Source organism: Thalassophryne amazonica, chromosome 11 (genome assembly GCF_902500255.1).
Source record: "Thalassophryne amazonica chromosome 11, fThaAma1.1, whole genome shotgun sequence".
Lineage (NCBI taxonomy): Eukaryota > Metazoa > Chordata > Actinopteri > Batrachoidiformes > Batrachoididae > Thalassophryne > Thalassophryne amazonica.
In genome coordinates this window covers 87,773,538-87,799,770 of record NC_047113.1, presented here as the reverse complement: position 1 = coordinate 87,799,770, position 26,233 = coordinate 87,773,538, and positions in this window count along the sequence as shown.

Below are 26,233 nucleotides of genomic sequence, written 5' to 3'. Positions count from 1 at the left end.
CACATTGTGTAGATTTGGTAAAAATGTATATAAACATAACTAGTACCATGGGGTTGACACCGTATGAAACATTGTTTGGCAGAAAATATCGATTGCCATATTATGGGCAAATTTGGGATGTACCTGAGGAAGCCAATTTGGCGGATTACATGAGAAAAATGTTAGAAGGACAACGAGGGAGAGTTCCAAACACTGATGATCCCATTTCTCCACAGGAGGACCCTAAAGTGGTACCTGGAGACTGGGTGTTGATAAGAAGCATCAAGAGAAAACACTGGCATTCACCTAAATGGGAAGGGCCCCATCAAGTACTACTCACAACACCCACAGCCTTGAAAATTGGGGAAAGAAGTACATGGATTCATTTGACTCACTGTAAGAAAGTCATTTCTGCAGACACAGACAAACAGTAAGAACAGTAGGACAAGACTAGTAATAGTGTGTGAGCTTGGTGTTAAGATCCAGGTTAGACACGAAAGCTAGCAGAAGACATTAAGAAGCCACTGTTCTGAACATAGGTGTGCTGTAGTGTGTAGAAATGACGAAAGTAAAAAAAACAAAAGAACGAGGGTTTCTGGACCCCATGGACAGTCCTTGTTATGCTACTTTTCTTTTTCGGATTGGGCTTATTATTAAAAGCCATAAGCACGGGACATGATAATAAGGATCACCTCCGCAGATTGCAGAGACCAAAAAGAAGTAACGAAGACCCCAGTCCGATAATAAATGCCACAGTACATAGCTGTGATAGGAACAATGCGTACCGATTTGGTATACAAGCCTGCATTCCTAGAAAAGCTTCTGTGGTCATCTCTGTACCATATAGTGCTCTTACCCATGGAATATGGGATGGTGGGGATGGTGACAGAGGGACTAATTACGGAAATAGTTTCTCATGGTATATGACCAATGATCAACAAGATAAGAGATGGGAAACGTTGGTAGCCGATGAATGGAGTAGATGGACACCAAGATGGGCACAAACCGAGTGGGCTAAGTACCAGAGTCAAATTCTCAAAATGTATCAAACAGATGATAAGCTGTCTATAGTGGTGAATACCACAGAAAAAGGAACCATATTCCCACCTGATATAGAGGGAGACTGTTGGTTGTTCCTCCTTTGGGTATACAAACAAGGAAAAGATCCGTATTTCCATTTTTTCCTCTGTGAAACAGATAGAGTACAGCAACCAATATTGACCGAATTAAGTACGTCAAAGGGGGTGCCCATACAAGCAAAGGGGATGTCCGTACAAGGCACAAAAGACATGAAGGCAGATGACTGGTTCCTAGTAACTACAGGAATTAGTGGACAAAATAACAATTGGCTTTTAATGGCAGAACAAGCAGGACTAGCAGCAAAGAAGGACTGTGTTGTATGTATGGGACCCAGACCTATATTACAGGTAATACCGGCAGCATTACCCAAAGACTGTCTGCTGACGGTTATGACACAGACATACATTGCAGCAAACAACAAATGTTCTAAGTGGGACAAGATCTATCCATTGACCAAATTGACTAAGATCAAACCTTTATTTTCAAGCAAAGTTGGGCATGCTAACCATACATGTGTACACTTGACAGGGACAAGTAAGACTTTGGGTAGCTTAAGCCACACTGCCTGGTGTAAGAATGTGGTCCATAGTACTCCCACATTCAAACCTGTCGGTAGGAGTGATGTATGGTGGTGGTGTGGTGATAACAGAATCTTTGACAGACTGCCACGAAATGTGTCAGGTTATTGTGCATTAATATCATTATTGTTACCAGTTAAAGCCATACCCATGACCCCTGAAGACGTTACGACATATGCAGCCTCTCTTATTCCTGAAGATTGGCAGAAAGGCATAGCCAGACATAGAGTAAAAAGAGAGTGGAAAGGAGTAGGAAATCCAACATATATTGACGCAATAGGAGTCCCCAGAGGAGTGCCTGACGAGTATAAACTGGTTGATCAAATAGCAGCTGGATTCGAATCTTCCATCTGTTGGTGGTGTTCAATTAATAAAAACGTGGACAGAATAAACTACATCCACTACAATGTACAGAAATTAGGAAATTGGACTGAGGAAGGATTTAAGGCTGTCCATTCACAGTTAGAAGCCACGTCCCTTATGGCCTTCCAGAATCGTATTGCTCTGGATATGTTGTTGGCGGAGAAAGGAGGTGTTTGTGCCTTGTTCGGAGAACAATGCTGCACATTCATTCCCAACAACACGGCTGCAGACGGCAGTCTCACTCAAGCCATTGACGGGCTGAGAACGTTGAACAGGAAGATGAAAGAGCACAGTGGAGTAAACACCGAAGGCTGGGATTGGTGGCTGGAAGGGATGGGAAGATGGAGGTCTTTGATTTCTTCACTATTAGTGTCTATAGCAGTATTTGCTGCAATTCTAACATTGTGTGGATGTTGTTGTATTCCATGTCTCCGAGGCCTTGTAAATAGAATGATAACCACAGCAATAAGTCCAGGACCAGGAGGGGGACCAGCATCATATCCACTCCTGGGGCAAGACGACACCGAGGAGGACGATGACTCCCATGACCTGTACCCAGACCAATGGAAGTATGATGACCCAGACACCGATGATGGTGACAATGATGACATCACCTCTGGGGTGTAAGCCTATAGAACATACCATGATGAACCTCTTAGTGAAAATCTCAAAAAGAAGTGCTAAGCTAGGTGATAACTACTACTGTATGTTTAACAGGTGATAAACAGGAGGGGAATGTTAAAGATTTTATATATATGTTATCACTGTTAAACATTTGTACCTTTTGTCTTCTTTCTGATGAGAACGGTGTTGTGCTGTTTGCACCTGACCCCGAGAATGTACGTGTTATTCAACCTTGTTTTAGCATGCTGGGGTCAATCTGAACTGGGAATGAGGAGCTGGATGTACTTATTATTATTATTATACAACTTGTTTTTGTAGCCGCTAACGACTGGGAGTGAAGCATGACGGGGTCAGTCATGAACTGGGAGTAATAGACCTGAAGGTTGTTTTGACTGTTGTGATGTGATGCTTAGCGTGAAGACCAGGACACTCCAGGCAGATGCACAACAGCTGATAACTGCAACAGACGAACGAGATGTGCTGACCTCCGACGATAAGAGTAAAAGAAAGAAACTGTTTTTCCTTACAGCTGCGCTTATTGACGTATGTGTTTATGTTACGGGAAGAAACTTGTCTCGCGTTGTCCCCCCCCCTAGGACAAGTTTTATGATGTAATGAGGGCATCTCTAATAAAAAGAGCGGGAGCACAGGCCAGACTTTAGTGTAGCCTTGGTGTACAGCCTGGCCGCACTCCGCGCGTGATTAATTTGACTTTCTGTCTCACTGGTGTTTCTTGACTCTGTTTGTCTTATCAAAGGTTTTAAGAATGTTTGGAGGAGAAAATACCCAACACAGACCTTCTGCTACGTGTCAGAAGTCTGGCGGTAGCGTTCTGGACCAGCTGAAGACCCCTAATGCTGGACTGTGGTAACCCTGAAAATAGAACATTACAATAATCTAATCTAGAAGAAACAAAAGCATGAATCAGGGTCTCAGCATCAGCCATGGACAGGATGGGGCTGATCATCGCTATATTTCTCAGATGGAAAAAAGCAGTCCTAGTAACATCCCTGATGTGGAGGTCAAAAGACAATGTGGGATAAAAAAAAACCCCCAAGGTTCCTCATTTTGTTCGTATGATGTATGACACACGAACCCAGGCTGAGCGCCAGCTGGTCCAACTGATGCCGATGTCTCGCTGGACCAAGAACCATCATTTCAGTCTTATCAAAGTTCAAAAGTAGGAAGTTACTAGACATCCAACTTCTCACTGATAGAAGACAGTCCTCCAGGGATTTTATGGGAGTGAGATTTCCTGCAGTTATCGGCATGTATCAATTGGCACTGAAGACACATTTTATGTTTTTATATTTGTACTTATGCACATACAAAATTTTACTTGTATAACTGCATTTAGAACCTTTACTGTGAACAGTTTGATAAATGAATGCCCTGGATGGACTGTCATCTGTGGGCACTGCACATTGCATCAAGTGGTTATACTGTCAGAATTGTAATTAAGAGTGGTTAAATGCAGAGGTTCAGGGTTCAGGACTGAAGCCAGTTACACACAAAAAGATGTGTCTGCCTTGGATTAACACTCATGTACATGAAGCAGATGCAACGCAGGCACAGACTACAGCAAAATGCACCACAAACCCACGGTGTGTGTGTGTTTGTTGATGTTTGTTGCAATTCATTGGATTTATCACAGGCCATTGTTATTTTGTAATAACACCCTCAATCAATTAAATTCCCAAAGTGCAGACGTAGATATGTAGACAGTGCTTTAGGTTTTGAGTTTTCTCTGGAACCAGCAGGAAAAGGAGAAAGTGCACCGGAGCCTGTGCTTCAAAGTTTTTTTCTGTGTCATCTTTGAGATATATTCAGGAATTGCAGGAGGAACCAGGTTATTTTAAATTTTAACATTCCATATAATGTGCATCAGGACATTATATTCTGCAGGGACATTCCACCTACTGTGAGGCATTAAGCTTGAGGTTCTGGTGTACAGGTTGGATAAAACTTTACTTTTAGACTGAAGAGTGGTGAACAGATTGAAAATAATGCAGATATTTGAGTTCAGTTTTCTCATTTTTTACCTCTCAGTGACAGTTACTTCATTCTGTGTTTTCATAATATATACAGCAGGTAAAATAAGTATTGAACACTTCACCATTTTCTCAATAAATACAGTTCTAAAGGTGTTTACTAACTTTTTACCAGATGTTGGTAACAACCCAGGAAACCTATAGATGCAAATAATTCAATACAAATAAGTACCAAAATTACGATTTGTGTAATAAAATGGAATAACACAGGGAAAAATATTGAACATGCTTGCTGAAATGTATTTAATCCTTTGTACAAAAGCCTTTCTTGGTAATAACAGTTTCTTCTGTATGGATAAACTAGTCACATGCAATGCTCAGGTGTGATTTTGGCCAAATCATCCACACAGTCTTCAAATATTGAAGGTTCTGTGGACCTCTTCTCTGAATTCTGATCTTTAGTTCTTTCCATAGATTTTCTATTGGATTCAGCTCAGGTGATTGGCTGGGCCATTCTAGCTGCTTTATTTTCATTCTCGGAAACAAACTGAGACTTTTCCTTGACTGTGTTTTGTGATCATTGTCTTGCTGAAATGTCCACCAACATTTCATCTTTCGTCATGCTGGTAGATTTTTATCATGTTCATCTGTAGTCTAACCAGCAGGACCCCACTGGTGTGTGCAGTACATTTTGTTCATTCAATTCACTACACCTTATAACAAAAATGCTACTGGGGATTAAGCCTTGTGAGGGCGGTCGCATCTCCTCCTCTATCCTCTATCTCTGCTCCAACCTTCAAAGTCCCTACTTTACCAGACTCTGAATTCTTAAAACTATATTTGGAATAACCATGGAATTGATCAGCTGGTCTCTGAACACTATTAACACCATTTTTTCAACATGGAAATCAGGGTTGGGGGATCCTGCATGCCCAGATGTAATCTACCCTGCGGGCTATGTTCTTGACGCCTGGGAGAAATGGAGTGCTGCGTGCTTGGTACCACTCTCGGTGGAGGACGCTGATGACTTATTTATATTTGGTTGTATAGTGGGAGGGCTGGTGCTTATTGGTTTATGTGCTGCCCTGACCTAACAAAGAATTGGCAAGATGGGTGCTCTTGTCCCCTCACCTGTCCATCATGATTAATGAGTTGGGCAAGGCAGTACAGTGTCAGACTGTGTTAACCCTTGAACTCAGATGTAAGTTGCTGTAGGATAACCAGCAGGAGACCACTGATGTGTTCAGTGAATTTGATAACACCACACCTGAATATATTGTCCGGTTTCGGATTTGTGCTCTGTTTTATTGTACATTTTGTCTTATTTTTGGGTGTTGTTGGTTCTTTGCCTGTTGCTTTCTGCTTGGGTTCTCTCTGTCTTTCTCTTGGTGGTGGGCGTTTCCCTTTGTCTGACCACACTCCTGTTCTAGTCGCCTCCCTTCACACCTGTCCTTGATTTGCTACTCATCACTAGGGTGTATTTAAGACTCTCTTTTTGCTCTGGTCCTTCACCAGATCGATGTGCCTTGAGCCTTCTTTCCAGCCTTCTCTTGTACCATTGCCTTTTTTCGTTTTGTCTCATTGTGTTTATGACCACCTGCTAGTTTTTCTCGACCACATCTCTCGCCAGAGGATTGTTGTACTTCTGCTCTTGTCTGACTGCCTTACAGTGTACCAACCCCTGTTAACCAACCCAGTAAAAGAGTTAAGCCTACAGATCGGTGAGTTTGTGTTCTGCATTTGTGTCCAGCCAGTTGTCAACACCGAGCCTGATCTATATTGAATATTTTTCTGGTGTCTCGTTTCATTTTTTCACTTTACAGATGGTCCAGATGCTTCTTTTTCTCAGCCGACTGCTCGTTCCTGCTCAGAGGACGGCTCATATGGATAAAAATAAGATTGGAGTTCATTGTCTTTATTTTTCTTCTACAGTGTTTTTCTTGAGAACATTGAGCTCTGAACTTCGAATCTGTGAATATCTTTGTAACTTGAGTCTCCAGGGGAGGTTTCTGTCCTCCCTCAGTTTGACACCTGCATTACCATTTGACAGGTTTACGTCTCGGTCAAACTCCTCACCTGACAACAGCGGGACCGGGCAGTTGACACCAGAAGTGAGAGCCTGCTTGAGGCTCACCTCACCAACTGTGGTGAACCCCCCCCCCAAAAAAAACAAAACATTTTTGCGGTGATAGGGTTTGCGACCAACATTTCCTGCAGTGATTGAGCAGTAACTTAAACTGATATATATACACTCAACAAAAATATAAACGCAACACTTTTGGTTTTGCTCCCATTTTGTATGAGATGAACTCAAAGATCTAAAACTTTTTCCACATACACAATATCACCATTTCCCTCAAATATTGTTCACAAACCAGTCTAAATCTGTGATAGTGAGCACTTCTCCTTTGCTGAGATAATCCATCCCACCTCACAGGTGTGCCATATCAAGATGCTGATTAGACACCATGATTAGTGCACAGGTGTGCCTTAGACTGTCCACAATAAAAGGCCACTCTGAAAGGTGCAGTTTTGTTTTATTGGGGGGGGGGGATACCAGTCAGTATCTGGTGTGACCACCATTTGCCTCATGCAGTGCAACACATCTCCTTTGCATAGAGTTGATCAGGTTGTCAATTGTGGCCTGTGGAATATTGGTCCACTCCTCTTCAATGGCTGTGCGAAGTTGCTGGATATTGGCAGGAACTGGTACACGCTGTCGTATACACCGGTCCAGAGCATCCCAAACATGCTCAATGGGTGACATGTCCGGTGAGTATGCCGGCTATGCAAGAACTGGGACATTTTCAGCTTCCAAGAATTGTGTACAGATCCTTGCAACATGGGGCCGTGCATTATCCTGCTGCAACATGAGGTGATGTTCTTGGATGTATGGCACAACAATGGGCCTCAGGATCTCGTCACGGTATCTCTGTGCATTCAAAATGCCATCAATAAAATGCACCTGTGTTCTTCATCCATAACAGACGCCTGCCCATACCATAACCCCACCGCCACCATGGGCCACTCGATCCACAACATTGACATCAGAAAACCGCTCACCCACATGACGCCACACACGCTGTCTGCCATCTGCCCTGGACAGTGTGAACCGGGATTCATCCGTGAAGAGAACACCTCTCCAACGTGCCAAACGCCAGCGAATGTGAGCATTTGCCCACTCAAGTCGGTTACGACGACGAACTGGAGTCAGGTCGAGACCCCGATGAGGACGACGAGCATGCAGATGAGCTTCCCTGAGACGGTTTCTGACAGTTTGTGCAGAAATTCTTTGGTTTTGCAAACCGATTGTTTCAGCAGCTGTCCGAGTGGCTGGTCTCAGACGATCTTGGAGGTGAACATGCTGGATGTGGAGGTCCTGGGCTGGTGTGGTTACACGTGGTCTGCGGTTGTTAGCCTGGTTGGATGTACTGCCAAATTCTCTGAAACGCCTTTGGAGACGGCTTATGATAGAGAAATGAACATTCAATACACGAGCAACAGCTCTGGTTGACATTCCTGCTGTCAGCATGCCAATTGCACGCTCCCTCAAATCTTGCGACATCTGTGGCATTGTGCTGTGTGATAAAACTGCACCTTTCAGAGTGGCCTTTTATTGTGGGCAGTCTAAGGCACACCTGTGCACTAATCATGGTGTCTAATCAGCATCTTGATATGGCACACCTGTGAGGTGGGATGGATTATCTCAGCAAAGGAGAAGTGCTCACTATCACAAATTTAGACTGGTTTATGAACAATATTTGAGGGAAATGGTGATATTGTGTATGTGGAAAAAGTTTTAGATCTTTGAGTTCATCTCATACAAAATGGGAGCAAAACCAAAAGTGTTGCGTTTATATTTTTGTTGAGTGTATATATATATATATATAATGAATGATATTCATGTTTTGCAAAACCTGTGTTCACATTTTGGGAGATGTTTGTTCAGTATGCACATTTTGCAATTAACGGGTTGTGAATAATTTATGATTTGCAGCTGATTCACGTTTTGGGGGTTAGCAGGGTGTGAGTGTGTGAGCGTGTGGTTCTCTCCTGCAGGTCTTGTGTGTTCCCCTGACAACTGTGTACTCATCATGATCTGATCCTTGTCATCTGTCCCCTGTCTGTTTCTCTGTTGTTCACCAGTTCTTAGGTTGATTTCAGGTTTTCACTCTATTCTAGTGTATGGTCTTCATTTATTGTTTGTTTTTGTGACAGTTTGTCCATAACCGGGGTTGAGTTAGTTATCTGTCATGTTGACTGTTGCTCTTTGTATTATGTTGCAGTTTTGTGCACTCAATGTCTTGGTTTTAGGATCTGAATTTATTTTCATATTACCTTGTGTTGCTCATTTTATTTTGTACTGGTGGTCTTCCTATATTTCCCCCTTGTGTCCCGGCTTTTCCATTTGCTCTTTTGTTGCACTCGTTAATTAGTTGAGTTACTTAAGCCTCTCCCACCTCACTGTTGTTTGCCAGTCAGTTACTTTTTGTTGGGAAAGTGTAAGACACGGAACCACAGGGGGGTGTAAATGAACGGACAATAGAGATGCCAATAAATACAATTTAATATTGCAAATGTGCACTACAGGTCAAATACTGCTTTAGTCTGTCAATTAAAGTTCCACAAAAAGGTGACGTGTGGGCAGGCCCGAGGATAGGAGATGCCCATCCAGAGCCGGGACCCACAAGGTTCCACCGCCAACGGAGACCTGCAGTACACTGGAGCCGCAAAATCCCGAGTCCCCAGGTGGCCACTGCTCCCGGCTGTCAGATCCGGTACTGCTGGCAGGGAAAACAAACAGGTTATGGTGGGTGTGTGAACACCCAGCAACAGTCAGCAAAAGTTCAGTTCCTCTCCTGAGGGAAAAATCCACTACTCCCAGAAAACAGGAACACTGAAAACGTGCAGTGCCTAATGTAATACTTAGAAAGTTAGGAAAGTGAGGAGTGGAAACGCCAGCTCCTCCAAACTTCCACAAACCCAGCTCCAAGCTGTAAGTATACAAAAGGATCACAACTGCAAAGATCAGAAGCAAAACATGTGCGTACGGCACAAGACGGCTGAGTCGGTTACCTGTCGGGTAAGCTGATAACTCGGCAGGGTTCGGATGATTCTCCCAGGCTTTTATGGTGGTGATAATGATGATGATGATGACTGACAGCTGTCAGTGTCGGCGCACCTGGAGCTCCTGTGAGGCGGCTGCGCCCTCTGGTGCCTGAAACCCGACAACAGGCAGGGCGCCCTCTGGTGGTGTGCCAGCAGTACCTCCTCTTCGGGCGGCCCACACAACACTTTTGTCTTTGTCTTCTGCCACATGTTCTGTCAGTTTCCACCTCGTTTATCCATTTTGTGTTTGCACCCTGCTGTGTTTTCTGGCAGTCATTTTCGGTTAGTCCCTCATTTGGTCTCACACTTAGACTTTGGTTGTTTTGGAATTATTATCATGTTGGAGCCTCCTGTTCACCATTGTTATATCACTATCATACTCAAAGATTAAACACATTGGATTTTGGAATTTATCCCTTTGTGTCATGGCGGTCCTGCATTCTGGGGTTCTGTCTTGACTCAACTTTGCTAAAACCATAAGAGTTTCTCTGTCTGTGAACAGCCTGGATCCCACAATTTTTTATACATCATTATGTGTTTTTACTGAAGCTTCATATCCTGATAGGCATAAAGTGACTGAATGTTCAAGGTCATAGGCCAAAGGTCAAAGTCAGGAAAAATCTTGGAAATTTTTTCAAAAATTCATATTTCTGTCAAAAAAGATAAAATTTCATTCATATATATATATATATATATATATATATATATATATATAAGTACAAATCAGGGAGAGTCACATCAAAACAGCTCGTATGAGTGAATCACGAAAACATCGAGCCGACATCCGGAGGGACACGTGGTCGAGCTGCGACAATTGCGCTGCGAGTTTCATGCACATACCCATTGCAGCAGGAACATAGTGCAAGCAGCTGTAGTATGTGTAACCACATTGCGCAGCTGCTGTGAAAAAAAAAAAGAAAATACATGCCACCCACAGGATTCAAACCTGCAATTTACAAAAGCTGATTGCCAGCCAGAAACTTTACTACTGCGCTGCCATCCCTGTCCTATAAAAGGTGCAGAAAAATGCCTTAAATCAACAAAGAGCCAGACATATTTAACAAAAAATAAAAACCACACCATAAAAACAACACCGCATTTTTTTCAATCCCTCTTATCAAGTGACCAAAACAAGTATGTACCGTCTGTTCCTCTGTAGATGACCCATGGTCACAGACATACAGTCATGAAATGACATGAATGAAGCAGTTCATGCGCTCTTATTATGCCCATATCTACTGGCCTGGCATATCCAGCCGAGTCCGGCCCAACACATGTGTCCTGTTGATGGTGTGCTGCAGGACAGACACCACGTCATGTGGAACAGAGCTCACATGGGTGATGTGACATTCAGATCGCCCACTGCATGTTAAAATCTGATGGTCCATTTCACCTGGGACAGCCTGTCAATGTGTGTGTCGTGCGGTTGCTCGCTGCAGCCTGTCACAACAGCAATATATGTTTTTACTTATGTCCACGTGAGCACAGCAAGGAGACACACATGCGTCACAGTGGAAAGTTATAAGTTCATGTCCCTCCAAACACAGTATGTGTTCCCCAGTTGTGACATCCAGAACCAGAGATCTCAACAGCTGTGGCTGTGGGCTGACACACCCCCTGTCAGTTCAGCACACACACCAATGTGTCAATGCGTTTCTGTGTTATGTGATCATTTCTTTTTAGTTATTTTTACTGCTGTTTACTTATCCCCCCCATCTGCAACACATCTGCCACATGTGTTGTGGATGGGGGGGCAACACACGTGCGATTCACATGCACAGCACAGATGTTGCGGGGGGAGCCAACACTCTGCCACGACACATGCATTGCTGTTTTGCAATGCCACACTTGTGGGTGTTATGGATAAGACGCGGACTGAGGAGCCACACGAGAATGCAGCCAATCATCGTAACAGAGGAGAGAGACTCTTCTGCAGCACATTTTCCTCAGAGAACAGCCCCAAATCACCTGGGAAGGAAAATAAATACAAAACAACCCAACCTTGTCCAGCCAAACCCCCCGAACACACAACACTGGGGGCACTAAGACAAATTTCCCAACCAGCTCGAAAGTGATCGTCTGCTCAATGTTTTTGTGCTCACTGCATGAATGGCCTCACATTTCCTAAGTGTCAAGCGAGTGATCTTAGATCTTTGTGTGTGTCACCTAGAATTTGGCCAACACCTGCTGCAAGAGAGATCGAATGTGCACTCACAGCGCACACTGTTTTTCAGCTGCTGGTGTGTGCAAATAGTTGTAGCAACAGGTATAGGAGGCGTTGGAGGCAGCTCCAATTTTACACATATTGCATATGATTCCTGCTTTGTGCCTAATTCAGCCACATTTGTACTATGTGTAAAAGGGGCACTTACAGTAGTGTTCAGAATAATAGTAGTGCTGTGTGACTAAAAAGATTAATCCAGGTTTTGAGTATATTTCTTATTGTTACATGGGAAACAAGGTACCAGTAGATTCAGTAGATTCTCACAAATCCAACAAGACCAAGCATTCATGATATGCACACTCTTAAGGCTATGAAATTGGGCTATTAGTAAAAAAAATGTAGAAAAGGGGGTGTTCACAATAATAGTAATGTGGCATTCAGTCAGTGAGTTCGTCAGTTTTGTGGAACAAACAGGTGTGAATCAGGTGTCCCCTATTTAAGGATGAAGCCAGCACCTGTTGAATATGGTTTTCTCTTTGAAAGCCTGAGGAAAATGGGACGTTCAAGACACTGTTCAGAAGAACAGCATAGTTTGATTAAAAAGTTGATTGGCGAGGGGAAAACTTATACGCAGGTGCAAAAAATTATAGGCTGTTCATCTACAATGATCTCCAATGCTTTAAAATGGAAAAAAAAAAAAAAAAAAAACAGAGACGTGTAGAAGAAAATGGAAAACAACCATCAAAATGTATAGAAGAATAACCAAAATGGCAAAGGCTCACCCATTGACAGTGGTGGGCACAGTTCCGATAATCCGATAACAGATAATTATCGAAGATAATGTTTTCATTATCGGATTATCTTTTTAGATTACTTTAAAAACCATTATCAGACTAATTATCTACCTATACAGTTTTGTCTGATAACTTTTAGACCGATAACATAGTAAACAAAGATGAACAGTAACAAACATTTTAAAAATTTTAAATCAGTTGAGCACCTACCTGTTAAAAGTTTCCTAACAGATGCATAGTTCTACCCTCTGCAAACAAAAGAGAGCAGTTTCCAGAAGAAACCACTCTATCCTCTATAGGCAAAAGAGAACTGATCTTACAAAAAATTTCCTATAACACCATACTGACATGCTGGCAATATCACCCAAATTTTAACCAAACTACTTTTGGACAAGTTATTTAAAATTACTGGCATGTCTGACATTTTATAAAGTGAAAATATCAGATATATGTTTTAGTTTTAAAGAAATGTGCTAATTTTAAGGTTTTAGTGAGCACATGCTGTGTCCAGCAGTGCATTATGGGTGATAGGGTAATCTCAGTACGTTCACAACAGGACAAATGCATTTCAGACACTCTGTTCAGGCTCCACTGACAGGAGCATTAAACTCTAGCGCCTAAAACTCTCGTAAATATATTCTCTGGGTTTATAGACGTTATTGTATTGGCGTTTCTTAAATTCCACGCATCTTAAATGTAGCAGACACGGATTATCTGGGATTTTGTTTTGGCAAGTTTTTCAGGCCTCTACTTCCATCTACTGGCCAGTAGTGTTCATGGCAGTATTCGCCCTAAGTACTAAGCATCTGGGCACCAATAGATGGCAGTGTTCTATTTATTTTGACCCCAGTTATATCAGATGGTTGTCAAATCAACTTTTTGGCTTTGTAAATGGCTTTTTTTTTTTTTTACAAATTAATTTTAAAAACAAAACAAAACAACAACAAAAACATCACAAGACAGCTCTGTGGTGTTTGCACATGCACAGTGTGAGCGGTTGGATGCTTGTAGCCCCTCAGCAGCAGGATACCCTCACGACGGCCGACTAGAATAATATCAAACAGGTTTCATTTTCATTTGACCATACGATCGGCAATCAGGAGGTGGTCGTGAGATGTTAAATGCAGCTTGTTACTCCATGTACACTACACGATGCAGGACCCGCGATTAACCTGAAACTCTGTCCAAAAAATTCCTGCACGAATGAAAAATCATCTGAAAAAGGGCCAAAACTTGCACAGTGTAAAGCACCTTTTACAACATCATCAAACATGCGCAAGGGCACAATATAATAAAATTAGTGCACATTCTCTCCACATGCAAAACATTTTGCGATGACACTTCCAGGGCTCTGTAAAAATGCCTGTTTTTACAAATAAAAAATGGAATATTTTACAAAAGCACATTTATCTGTAAACACCAACACACGACAAGTCACATTAACGTGTTGGTTTACATAATGAATGACTCAACCAATCAGTGTTTAGCAGAGACACTTTTACCCAGAATCCTTTGTGATCTGTCTGTGTTTGTTACAAAACCTCAGAATTAGTGCATTATTCAACATTAAAAGATATATGTTATATTTTAACTTTGTACAAATGACAGAATTGACATTAACGGAGTTATTCTATCGGTGTTAATGTTATTTGTAAATCAAAACCATAAGTCAGCATGACTTTATTTTCCAAAACCTCCGCCTGACCGGAGCGTTGTGATTAATAGAGAGCTGACTTTATGGCTGCTCTTAGAGTGCCTCTGTGCTTGAAGTTGTGTAATAAACATGAGCTTCTAGCAGGGGCAGGATGTTCATAGATAAAAGTGTGATCTCATTGTTGTGGTCTGTTGTTACTTTTAATATTACTAGAAGCTATTGTGGCATTAAAACTTAAATTCAGTTTATTAGTCGTTACAAATGTACCAGAGACAATACTGGAATTTATCGGTTATCTGTAACTTCCGATATATTTTTGGGTGGTTTATCGTTTTATCTTTATCAAAGATAACTTTTCAGTTATCTGATTATCTGTTATCGAAGTTAATTTTTTGGTTATCTGTGCCCACCACTGCCCATTGATCAGCTCCAGGATGATCAAAGACAGTCTGGAGTTACCTGTAAGCGCTGTGACAGTTAGAAGATGCCTGTGTGAAGCTAATTTATTTGCAAGAATCCCCCACAAAGTCCCTCTGTTAAATAAAAGACGTGCAGAAGAGGTTACAATTTGCCAAAGAACACATCAACTGGACTAAAAAGAAATGGAGGAATATTTTGTGGACTGATAAGAGTAAAATTGTTCTTTTTGGGTCCAAGGGCCGCAGACAGTTTGTAAGACGACCCCCAAACTCAGAATTCAAGCCACAGTTCACAGTGAAGACAGTGAAGCATGGTGGTGCAAGCATAATGATATGGGCATGTTTCTCCTACTATAGTGTTGGGCCTATATATCACATACCAGGTATCATGGATCAGTTTGGATATGAAAACACTTGAAGAGGTCATGTTGCCTTATGCTGAAGAGGACATGCCCTTGAAATGGGTGTTTCAACAAGACAATGACCCCAAGCACACTAGTAAATGAGCAAAATCTTGGTTCCAAACCAACAAAATTAATGCCTCGCAGATGTGAAGAAATCATGAAAAACTGTGGTTATACAACTAAATACTAGTTTAGTGATTCACAGGATTGCTAAAAAAAGCAGTTTGAACATAATAGTTTTGAGTTTGTAGGGTCAACACATGTGTTAGGCCGGACTCGGCTGGATATGCCAGGCCAGTAGATATGGGCATGATAATAGCGCATGAACACTACTGTATCGATGGACAAAGATTTGTCCAGATTACAGATTTTGTAGTTATTTAAATTTAACATTGAAAAGCCCATTTAATGTATATTTTACATTATGTCTCAATCAAACACATCCCAATCACTCTCAGATTTGAAAGTGAAGTGCAGATTGGCACTCACTATCGCCTGACAATGTTTGACCCAGATCTGATCCGGACTGTGGATTTTGAGGACATTTGAATTTAATGCTGAAAAGCCCATTTGGTGTACATTTTGCATTATATCTCAATCAAAAGTGCCTCATTCATTCTCATTTTTCTGTTATGGATTTACCTACACCACCAAAATTGGATGGAGGTTCCAGTTTTATTCCTGTTTGTCTGTCTTCCAGTTATGAGTCAGAAACCAAGGGCCAAAAAGCAATGACAATTTTTGCATAGCAGAGATAACCAATGTTCTGTGAAAATCATCTGAAAAAGAATTCAGAAACCGAAAAAAAAACAAAAAACTGAAAAAACTTTGATACAAGTGCATGAAATAAATACATACTCCTGACATTTGATCACATCTAGTTTAGCTTATGAAAAGCCACTTCTAACAAGACGTTGACCTTGAAAATTTTTTCCAAGGTAAAGTTTTGTGAAATTGGAATGTACTGTTGGTGGAGGTTTAGTTACACATCACCTAATTTATGAACATTTATGGTTTTATTTCTTTGTATGTGTGAATTACTTCAGTTGTTACCAACATTTGGTGAAAATTACATGCCAATAGCACCTTTAGAAATATATTTACTGAGAAAAATGGTGATGTGATAAATACTTATTTCACCTGCTGTATATATGCATATGCATCAGTTAAACCCTACCATATTTCACGGCATGTTGTGATGCGGCTGCACGAAATGTACATTAATCTATTGGTTTGTGATATTGTCACGAGAACCATCAACCATCAACCAACCATATTTTCACAATCACAAATTCAGAGCACAAATTCATTCTAGTACATTCCATGAAGGGTGCACAAAATTAAAAGTGAAGCGGGGGGGGGGGGGGGGGGGGGGGTGATTATGGTTAGGGTTGGGGGGGGTAGGGTTAGGTTATGGTTAAGGTTAGGGTTGAGGGTAGGAGTAGGGTTAGTAATAGTGAGTTAAAAAAAACCCAGTCACAAAATTTTAATCATTTCGTGATGACAAAAAAATGCGAGACTGGGTTGGTTTAAACATAGACCAGATGCACCGTAACACACACACACACACACACACACACACACACACACACACACACACACACACACACTGCTTGTCATGTTCAAAATATTGTGTTTATGTTGAGTTCACCCCAAAAAAGCAATAAAATAAAACCTAAGCCCCATACATTGCATTGCTGCGCCGTCTGTGAAACATGCGGTTAAACAGACTGAACACAAACCCAAGGTATAGTGTATGGCTGGCTGAAGATCCAGACTTTCAATGACTCTGTTTGTGGTGAAAGTGTCAAACTTGTTGAGACAGTAATTTATCTCAGCAGTGACATTCATGTATCAGTGATCTCTCCCGCTGAGGTGGAGAGATGCCTGGGAACAACTTATGGAGTCATGAAATAGCTGGACAAAAGGGTTTTGTGATGCTTAAGAATTTTTTATGTACAGTGAGGAAAATAAGTATTTGAACACCGTGTGATTTTGCAAGTTCTCCCACTTAGAAATCATGGAGGGGTCTGAAATTTTCATCTTAGGTGCATGTCCACTGTGAGAGACATAATCTAAAAAAAAAAAAAAAATCCGGAAATCACAATGTATGATTTTTATTTATTTTTGTTGTTATTTGGACATGTTGTGGTCATGAAGCTGTATAACGGAGGGTGCAAGAGATAAAAGTTGCATTTTCTGCAGTTTCTCCAATCACCCCCGCAGAAGAAAGAGTTGCCGTCATGCATAGAGACAGTTTTTGAATCTCCTACTTAAGACAGATTTATCATGCATGCTAGCAAGGTACGGTTGGCTAATTAACAGCTAAATTAACGGTAGCTCATCTAGCTATAGTGGTGGCCAAGTGGTTAATGCACTTGGTTTCAGTTCAGAAGGTTCTGGGTTCAAATCCCACCCCTGCCACATTTCTCCATGTAATGTGGAGTTGCGTCAGGAAGGGCATCCGGCGTAAAACCTGTGCCAATTCAACATGCAGATCCACCTTGGATTTGCTGTGGCGACCCCAAGTGCAAACAAGGGAGCAGCCGAAGGGACTTACTTACTATCTAGCTATAGTTAGCTTACTTTCCCTGAATGTGTAAATGTCACATATACATGCTGTCCATTTTGTTGAGCCGTTTAGGTAGGTAGGGAGAGTTCCCATGGGATAAAAAAAGCTTTTCAACCTATCATCCCTGGTTGTCAAGACCAGGCACCTAAGTGGCTTTCTCTTCTTTTTTCTTTTTTTTCTTTTTAGATATTTAGATAGACTTTAGCATTCGCCCTATTAAGGTTTCAAATCCCGCAAAACTTCGAAGAGGTCACAGATTTCAATAACATTGAGAACTGCACTGAGACACTCTGATCGGGCTTCACTTTAACCGCTGCACACAGACAACACCATTAACATCGCAACATAAAACAATTTTTATATTGTGCCTAAAACTCTCATGAATATATTCTCTGGGTTTATAGACATTGTTATTGCATTTGTTTTATGTAAACATGTGAGAATCACAGGCTGTCTCTCTGTTATTTTCAGTGGGAGCTGCTGTGAGCTACGCTCGCTTCCTGATCATGTCGTTCTGGGGGAAAGTGATATTTGCTCTTTAACGTCTTGATTATTGTCCTTTACAACACTGTTTGTCCTCTTTGTTCCAGACTAATATATATATATATATAAGATGTCTGAATTTCGGTTTGCTTTTATTAAATTCCACGCAGATTAAATGTAGCAGACACAGATTATTTGTTATAATTGTTTTAGCAAGTTTTCAGGGTATCATGCAGCAGTCTCTTATTAACATGATGAAAAGCATAAAAAAAAATACATTTTTTAGTATAATATTCATTTACAATTGTCATCATGTGGATTCTCTATGTTGTTTTGACTGCAGCGACTCTCTGGCATGCAAGGGATTATGGGATAACTCAATAGGGCGAATACACTAGTTGAGTTGTACCTTAAAATTGGAATGTATAGTAGAAGATATACCTTACTGAATGTTCATATATTTCTTATTGACTGATGGAAATGAAGACATATTCAGTTACTTAGAAATGATCAAATGATCTCTGACTCCTCTAAAATAAACTAGTTGTAAACATGATTATTTGTATTTGCAATAAAACTGTATTAACACAGGTCCTGCAATGTATAATCCAGTGCAACATATATACTGAAAAGCCATGTGTTTGCTATTAATATAATAATTTGAATGAAAATGTATATAGGGCTTTCTCAGGAATAAAAGCACAAAACAAAATAAACTCAAATAATAAAATAATACATGCCAATAGGGCAATGTACGTTTAGGCTTAAATCAGAGCCAGAAAAGCTCCACTGTTTCACCAGACTGAAGGGAATGTAGAAGGGTCTCTTCAGACAGTGACAGTACTTCAATGTCATAGTGAACTATTGGCAGTTCATGATGATGTTCTCGATGAGAAATACTCACTGTTAGCCAAGATGATATATTCTAGATGCTGAGAGTTTGAGTCCTATCTGGGAAAAAGCAGTAAAGGGAAAAAATAAACCAGAAGCAGAAGCATTTAGGAACCAGAAGGCTCTGGTTCATAAATTAACCAGAGACTTCTGGCTCAGCACTTCACCACAGCCTTCCATTTTCTTGTCCTAGATGTGTGGAGTTACTACTTTGCTGAGTTGGTGGCGTGTTTCAGATAATTGTTGTATTTCATTATGAAGTTCCTCCCAATTTATTTGTAACGATTTCCCTATAAAGTGGCAGACAAAGTAATTGTGCAGACTTCTAAATGAATTCTTCTGCTCCCAATCCAATTCATATCAACAAGAAAGAATGGCGAGTTTGTTCGAGAGGTTGCCATGCACGTCCAAGCCATCACAGTACCATGCATGTACTGGATCACGAGCAGGTCATTTTGCCCTTCACACTTTGACCTTTTTATCACTTTGTTCTAGTAATCTAGTTGTCATCCATCCATCAAATGGAAATAATTTAATAACTTCAAATAAAACAAACAAAAACACCTTTGAAAGGTAAACTCCTTAACCCTCTGGGATCCGAGGGCATTTTTTGGACAGCTCACTCACCTGGCATAAATGTTTTATTGTTGCTGTTAACAGCTCTCCCTGCATCCTACAATCAAGTTTTTTTTGTCTCTTTTTTTCAGGACAACCTGTGTTTTCATAATATATCTGCTTTTGTTGTGTTTTATAAGTGTAATAAAGGTTTACAATCAGAAATAAGAAAGGAAAAAGTAAAGCGGGTAATAATTTTCCACACACATTTATTCAAAACACACAGCAAACTATAATAAACAATTGTTTTGACACTTTATAAAGGTAATTTGAGGTCTTGTGTGACAGACTGTACAACAAAAAGGTTCAAACAATAAACACAAATGCACATTTTGAACAATATATACAAAATGGTCAATGCATTTTGTTTGTCTTAATCTCAACGCAATTTCTGTCTGCTATTACACAAAGGTTACATCACAATCTTCTAATTCTACTGTGTTTTGGAGTGTTCTGTACTGCTCCTAAAGCAGTTTTCATTCACACTTTGGCCCACTTTGGCTCCTTACAGTCTGAGGAGCAGCCCCTCCCCCTCGCTCCATTGATATGGTAAACAGTGCTTTACACAGAGAAAGCAACAGAGTTATCCAGTAACATTCACATGCAAACTAATGGAGCAGTTCTTATAGTTACACACTCTTTGTTTGAGGATGTGAGATTGTCATCAGAGGCTCTACGTCTGCTCCGTCTGCTTTCACTGATCACTGTGCATAATGGCGCAGGTCACATTGGAGCCCAATAGTATGTACTCATTGGAGCACCCACGGAGCTATTCAAATGGGCCAACTAGTAACATATCACTCCTGAAAACGATCTTTGGCTTTTCATGTGAGGTAAATCTGCCCTATGATTGGATTTTGGAAAACCATGTGACGGTGAACCAATTCTGCTTGGACACTCACATTACGTACATCATCACACAGCTTCTATGAGGAGTACAAAGATGGCTGATGGCTGGCTTGAAAGTCCACGGAGTTAACTTTTCAGCAAAAAAAAAGAGTAAGTTTCTGTCTCATATCATTAAAACGTTATGTAGAATTTAGTAAAGCTTGGTCTTAGCCGTCGTATACGACGGCATCAGCCCCAGAGGGTTAATTATATTTAAGCATTAAACATATTTTTCAAATTCCAGTATTCAGCCTTATGTCCCTGTTTATGCTAAATAAGGATGTGCTCAATTAAAAACAGGAGCTATGCCGCAGACATTGGGGGTTGTTTTGCTCATGAACAATCATGACTATCTGTGCCATTAATTAGCATTTAATCCATTTCACAAAGTTACTGACAACAATGACTCTTTCAAGACTTGTTCAATGCAATCCCGTTTACATTCTTCATACAGCACCAAATTGCAACATAAGTTCCCAGAATGTGCTACACATGACCAAGGTTTAAACCTTACCCACAATATAAGTGTGAATTGAAACCACAACTTCGATAGTATACAACAAGCACCAGTGACATAGCAGAGTGTCAGCCAAGGGGTTAGTACACTTGTATCTAAAGCAGAAGGCTCCAGTATAATTTTGGCCAAATCACCATGGAGATCCATATCAGATCTGCTGATGTGACCCTGAGTGAAAAAAGGAAAAGCTGAAAGAACTTACTAGCATAAGCAACAGTGGTTTTACTAGCCATCTGGATGCTATGATAAGCAACAAGGCTTCACAACTTAATAGACCTGTTGGTTTGTAGTTTATGTTATGGTCACTGTGTATGTTAAAAGATGCCAATGTGTCCTCAAATACGGCAGCACAGTGGCTTAGTGGTTACCAGAGGTGTAAAACTCCAGCTTCAGAGATTAAAAATCCTCCCATGTGTTGCTTCTACCTGTGCACATAAAACAGGTGATCTCAATAATGAGCTCATCCACCTGCCTGAAGAGCTGAACTAATTACAATCAGATGGTTTATTAGGACGATTGAACAAATATGTGGCTGGACTTTTACTTTCTGAAGTCGGAGTTTTACACCTCTGGTGGGTACCACTGTTGCCTCACAGCAAGAAAGTCATGGTATCGCTTCCCACGTATGGCCTTTTTGTGTGCCGTTTGCATGTTCTCCCCGTGTTCACCCTGATTTATGCTTCTGTAACTTCGTGGCCACACAATGAAGTTGACATGGGTGTGACCTTTTCAAAGTTCTCTGTTGTGTTGGTGGGTGTCATAATGCAATTTACCACTGGAATAGCAGGGGGAGTGACATGGGGAATAAGGCAGGGACTTTCTTTCCACCTGCATCCCCACTGTTCTTGGTCATTTTTTGTTTATGTTTTTTTTCTTTTTTCTGGATCAGTTTGTCCCTCAATGAGCTCCACCTCTTTATACAATCGTCAGCCTCTAAAGCAGCATTACGTGCAATTTCCCTCCATAAACTGCAGGTAATTTGAGTGTGTTTGTAGTTTTTCGACTCCGTATTGTAAAGTTGGTCATATTTTCCAACTTTTTTTGCCAAATGTTCCTCTGGCTGATTCATGATTGAAAGGTAATCGGCATGTGCACTGTAAAAACCTTTAAATATGACCAGAGAGGAAGGAGTGAAACCAGAAGAATAACCAATTACAGCCCTTGTGGTCTCTGTCGTTTCGATGTGTAGTTTAAATTTTTGAGAGCTGAACGTCAGGCTATGGAGAGGAGCTCAGCAAGGGTACAAAGTGATGCAGAGGGCTCTGCATTGCTACGGAGCTGCGAGGATAAGGAATCATAAATCAGGCTCTGGGTTTTCTGGCATCCTCCCACATCCAAAGATAGGCAGATTAGTTGAATTTGAAACTATAAATTGTACCTGTGGGTGTGACTATGTTTATCTGTCTATATGGGGCCCAGCGATAGATTGGCTTTGGCTTCCTGTCCAGGCTGTACCCCGCTTCACGCACTGTGACTGCTGGGATAGGCTCCAGCAACCTTTTACCCTTAATTGGAGGAAACAGGTATAGAGAATGGATGGATGGAAATTCAAGGTTAACTTGTCCACACTTGTATCTATCAGAACATAAAATTTCACACCTGAATATGCAGTTGTTCTTAAGGAGTTACAGATCTTTGTTGACCCACTCAATGACTCAGTTAATTTGTGCACTGTTAGTCCGAAGACTCCATCTTAATACAATAATTAAGTTATTGTAATTAAGTAACTCAAACTTTGAATAAAGTTATAGTCACTCATCTCAATTAATTAAACTAACTCAAAAATGAATTGTTGTCATAACAACTCAGTTCCTTTAAGTGCATTTAAGGTTTTGGGGCATTTAAGTGTTGGTGATGTATTTCCAGTGCATTCCATTCACTCATTTTAATTGAGTTTATGTAACGGAGGCCAGCAGGTGTCGCTGTGCAGATGTAGTTAGTAAACCTCACTCCCAACAGCTCAAAAGGATTCTCTGGTCACCATACCAGAGCTCTGGGTTTTACCCTTCTGGTTAGAGAGTCAGACATCCATGCCGGAGATCATGAGTTCACGTCCAGAGTAGGGATGGGTATCGAGAACTGGTTCCTTTTGGGTATCGTTAAGAAATGATTCGATCTACCGACATCAATAAACTTTTTACTTAACGATTCCCTTATCGGTCCTTCAGAGTGGCCATTGTTTTTGGGGGTGTTTGTCAGGAAAATGATCATTTCTCTACATTGATTACAGACCCTGCAGTGGGTCTGTAGTCAACTTTTCTGCAGCGCGGCTTTGCTTTGAACCTTTAACCAATCAAAGCAGTGATTCGATCATTGCTTCGTTGATTAATTTTTTTCTTTCACTTTCCCCCTCTAAAATCCTAAAGAGCATATGTCTGTGAGTATTATTTACCTTTTTTTATGTTAAACCGACCTGTTATGGTCTTCTGAAACTGTTTTTTATAACTTAAAAACTGGACCGATGTTAACACGTTAGCATGTCTATGGCATTTTCAATGTTAAAGTTAGCATTAAGCAGTTGCAGCTGTCAAGCGTTTGTTGTCGTAAAAGAGTCAAATGTATTACAAATTGTAATTTTTTAAATTTATTTTTGTTTATATATTAATAATAATAGCAAGCACAACAATAATAGTAATAATAACTAATCTAATGATTATATATAATTTTAGAGAAAGAGACAAAAAAAACCTGAATAAAAACACAACAGAAAATACACTCAACAAAAATATAAACGCAACACTTTTGGTTTTGCTCCCATTTTGTATGAGATTAACTCAACGATCTAAAACTTTTTCCACATACACAATATCACCATTTCCCTCAAATACTGTGCACAAACCAGTCTAAATCTGTGATAGTGAGCACTTCTCCTTTGCTGAGATAATCCATCCCACCTCACAGGTGTGCCATATCAAGATGCTGATTAGACACCATGATTAGTGCACAGGTGTGCCTTAGACTGCCCACAATAAAAGGCCACTCTGAAAGGTGCAGTTTTATCACACAGCACAATGCCACAGATGTCGCAAGATTTGAGGGAGCGTGCAATTGGCATGCTGACAGCAGGAATGTCAACCAGAACTGTTGCTCGTGTATTGAATGTTCATTTCTCTACCATAAGCCGTCTCCAAAGGCGTTTCAGAGAATTTGGCAGTACATCCAACCAGCCTCACAACCGCAGACCACGTGTAACCACACCAGCCCAGGACCTCCACATCCAGCATGTTCACCTCCAAGATCGTCTGAGACCAGCCACTCAGACAGCTGCTGGAACAATCGGTTTGCATAACCAAAGAATTTCTGCACAAACTGTCAGAAACTGTCTCAGGGAAGCTCATCTGCATGCTCGTCATCCTCATCGGGGTCTCGACCTGACTCCAGTTCGTCGTCGTAACCGATTTGAGTGGGCAAATGCTCACATTCGCTGCTGTTTGGCACTTTGGAGAGGTGTTCTCTTCACGGATGATGCGAAGGAGATGTGTTGCACTGCATGAGGCAAATGGTGGTCACACCAGATACTGACTGGTATCCCCCCCCCAATAAAACACAACTGCACCTTTCAGAATGGCCTTTTATTGTGGGCAGTCTAAGGCACACCTGTGCACTAATCATGGTGTCTAATCAGCATCTTGATATGGCACACCTGTGAGGTGGGATGGATTATCTCAGCAAAGGAGAAGTGCTCACTATCACAGATTTAGACTGGTTTGTGCACAGTATTTGAGGGAAATGGTGATATTGTGTATGTGGAAAAAGTGTTAGATCGTTGAGTTAATCTCATACAAAATGGGAGCAAAACCAAAAGTGTTGCGTTTATATTTTTGTTGAGTATATAAAACCAACTAACAATGAACATACATAAATAAATACATACATACATACATGCATTTTCTTCTGCGTTATCCGGAGTCGGGTCGCGGGGATACATACATACAGAAATAAATAAGTGTTTCCTGTGAACACCTAGTGACTCTTACACCTCCATTTCATCCCTGTCTTATTTAAGTTTAATGACAGTGTGTTTCGGTCAAACCATATTTTCAATGTGTTAATTTCTTCAGTGATTTCCTCCAGAACTATCTGCCAAGTGAGAAAACTGCTGCATCGTAGTAAGAGCAGAATACTACTGGAATTAATTTGAATAAGGAAAGTTGGGTTTTTTCTCACTAAATGGATGCTGCACTCACTGCAGTTTATTGTCTGGAATAGTCCCAGATTGCATTTCAGAGCTTCTAGAATTCAAACATTTTCGTGCAGGTGGTGTTGGCGGAAAATTTTGGGTTTCAGCTTTTTTTGTTATTTACCACTTTCATCCCTGAATATGTGAAATTGTGAGTCACTTTTGTGCAGATTAAAGTCACTAACTGGGACTCCTATCTTGTTGGGAGAAAGAAATGAGAATCGTCCTCTGTTCTGTTCACACAGCTCCAAATGCTGCGTGGCTCTCTGCCGAGTCAAGTTAGAACGATACAATCCAGTTGGAATTAATAACTTTTTTATGTCCACAGATCAAGGATACAGTGACCAATTTCATATTTATTTACTTTAAGACTCAATGAAATACATAGAAAACCTGTAAAGCCTACTTTTAGTACAAAATTCACAAGAGGTATCGATAAGGGAATCGATAAGGAATCGGATCGATAAGCAGAATCGATAATGGCATTGATATCGATAAAATCTTATCAATACCCATCCCTAGTCCAGAGGGGAGGGAATGGGCAGAGTCATAACAACACAACGCAGAGTCATAACAACACAACGCAGAGTCAACAAGTAAACCAAAGAATCCATCAAAAAATCTAATCCAAAATGTAATGCAAATTTTTTAGGTGGAAATTTATCACTTTTTTTTATTGAAAATCATAAACTAGATTTACATAAGTTTAATTAACTATAAATTGTTAAGTTACTAAAACTTTAACAATTAAATTTTTGAAAGTTATTTTATTTAAGTTGGCAAACTCAAATGGTTTAAGGCAATCGGTTCCCTCAAATGGTTTGAGTTCAACTAACTCATTGAGTTTAACAGTGTGCCTGCCCTGTTAATTACAGGGAAATTGGTTGTAGCATTTACAATAATGTGGCTGCAAGGCAAAAACAAAATA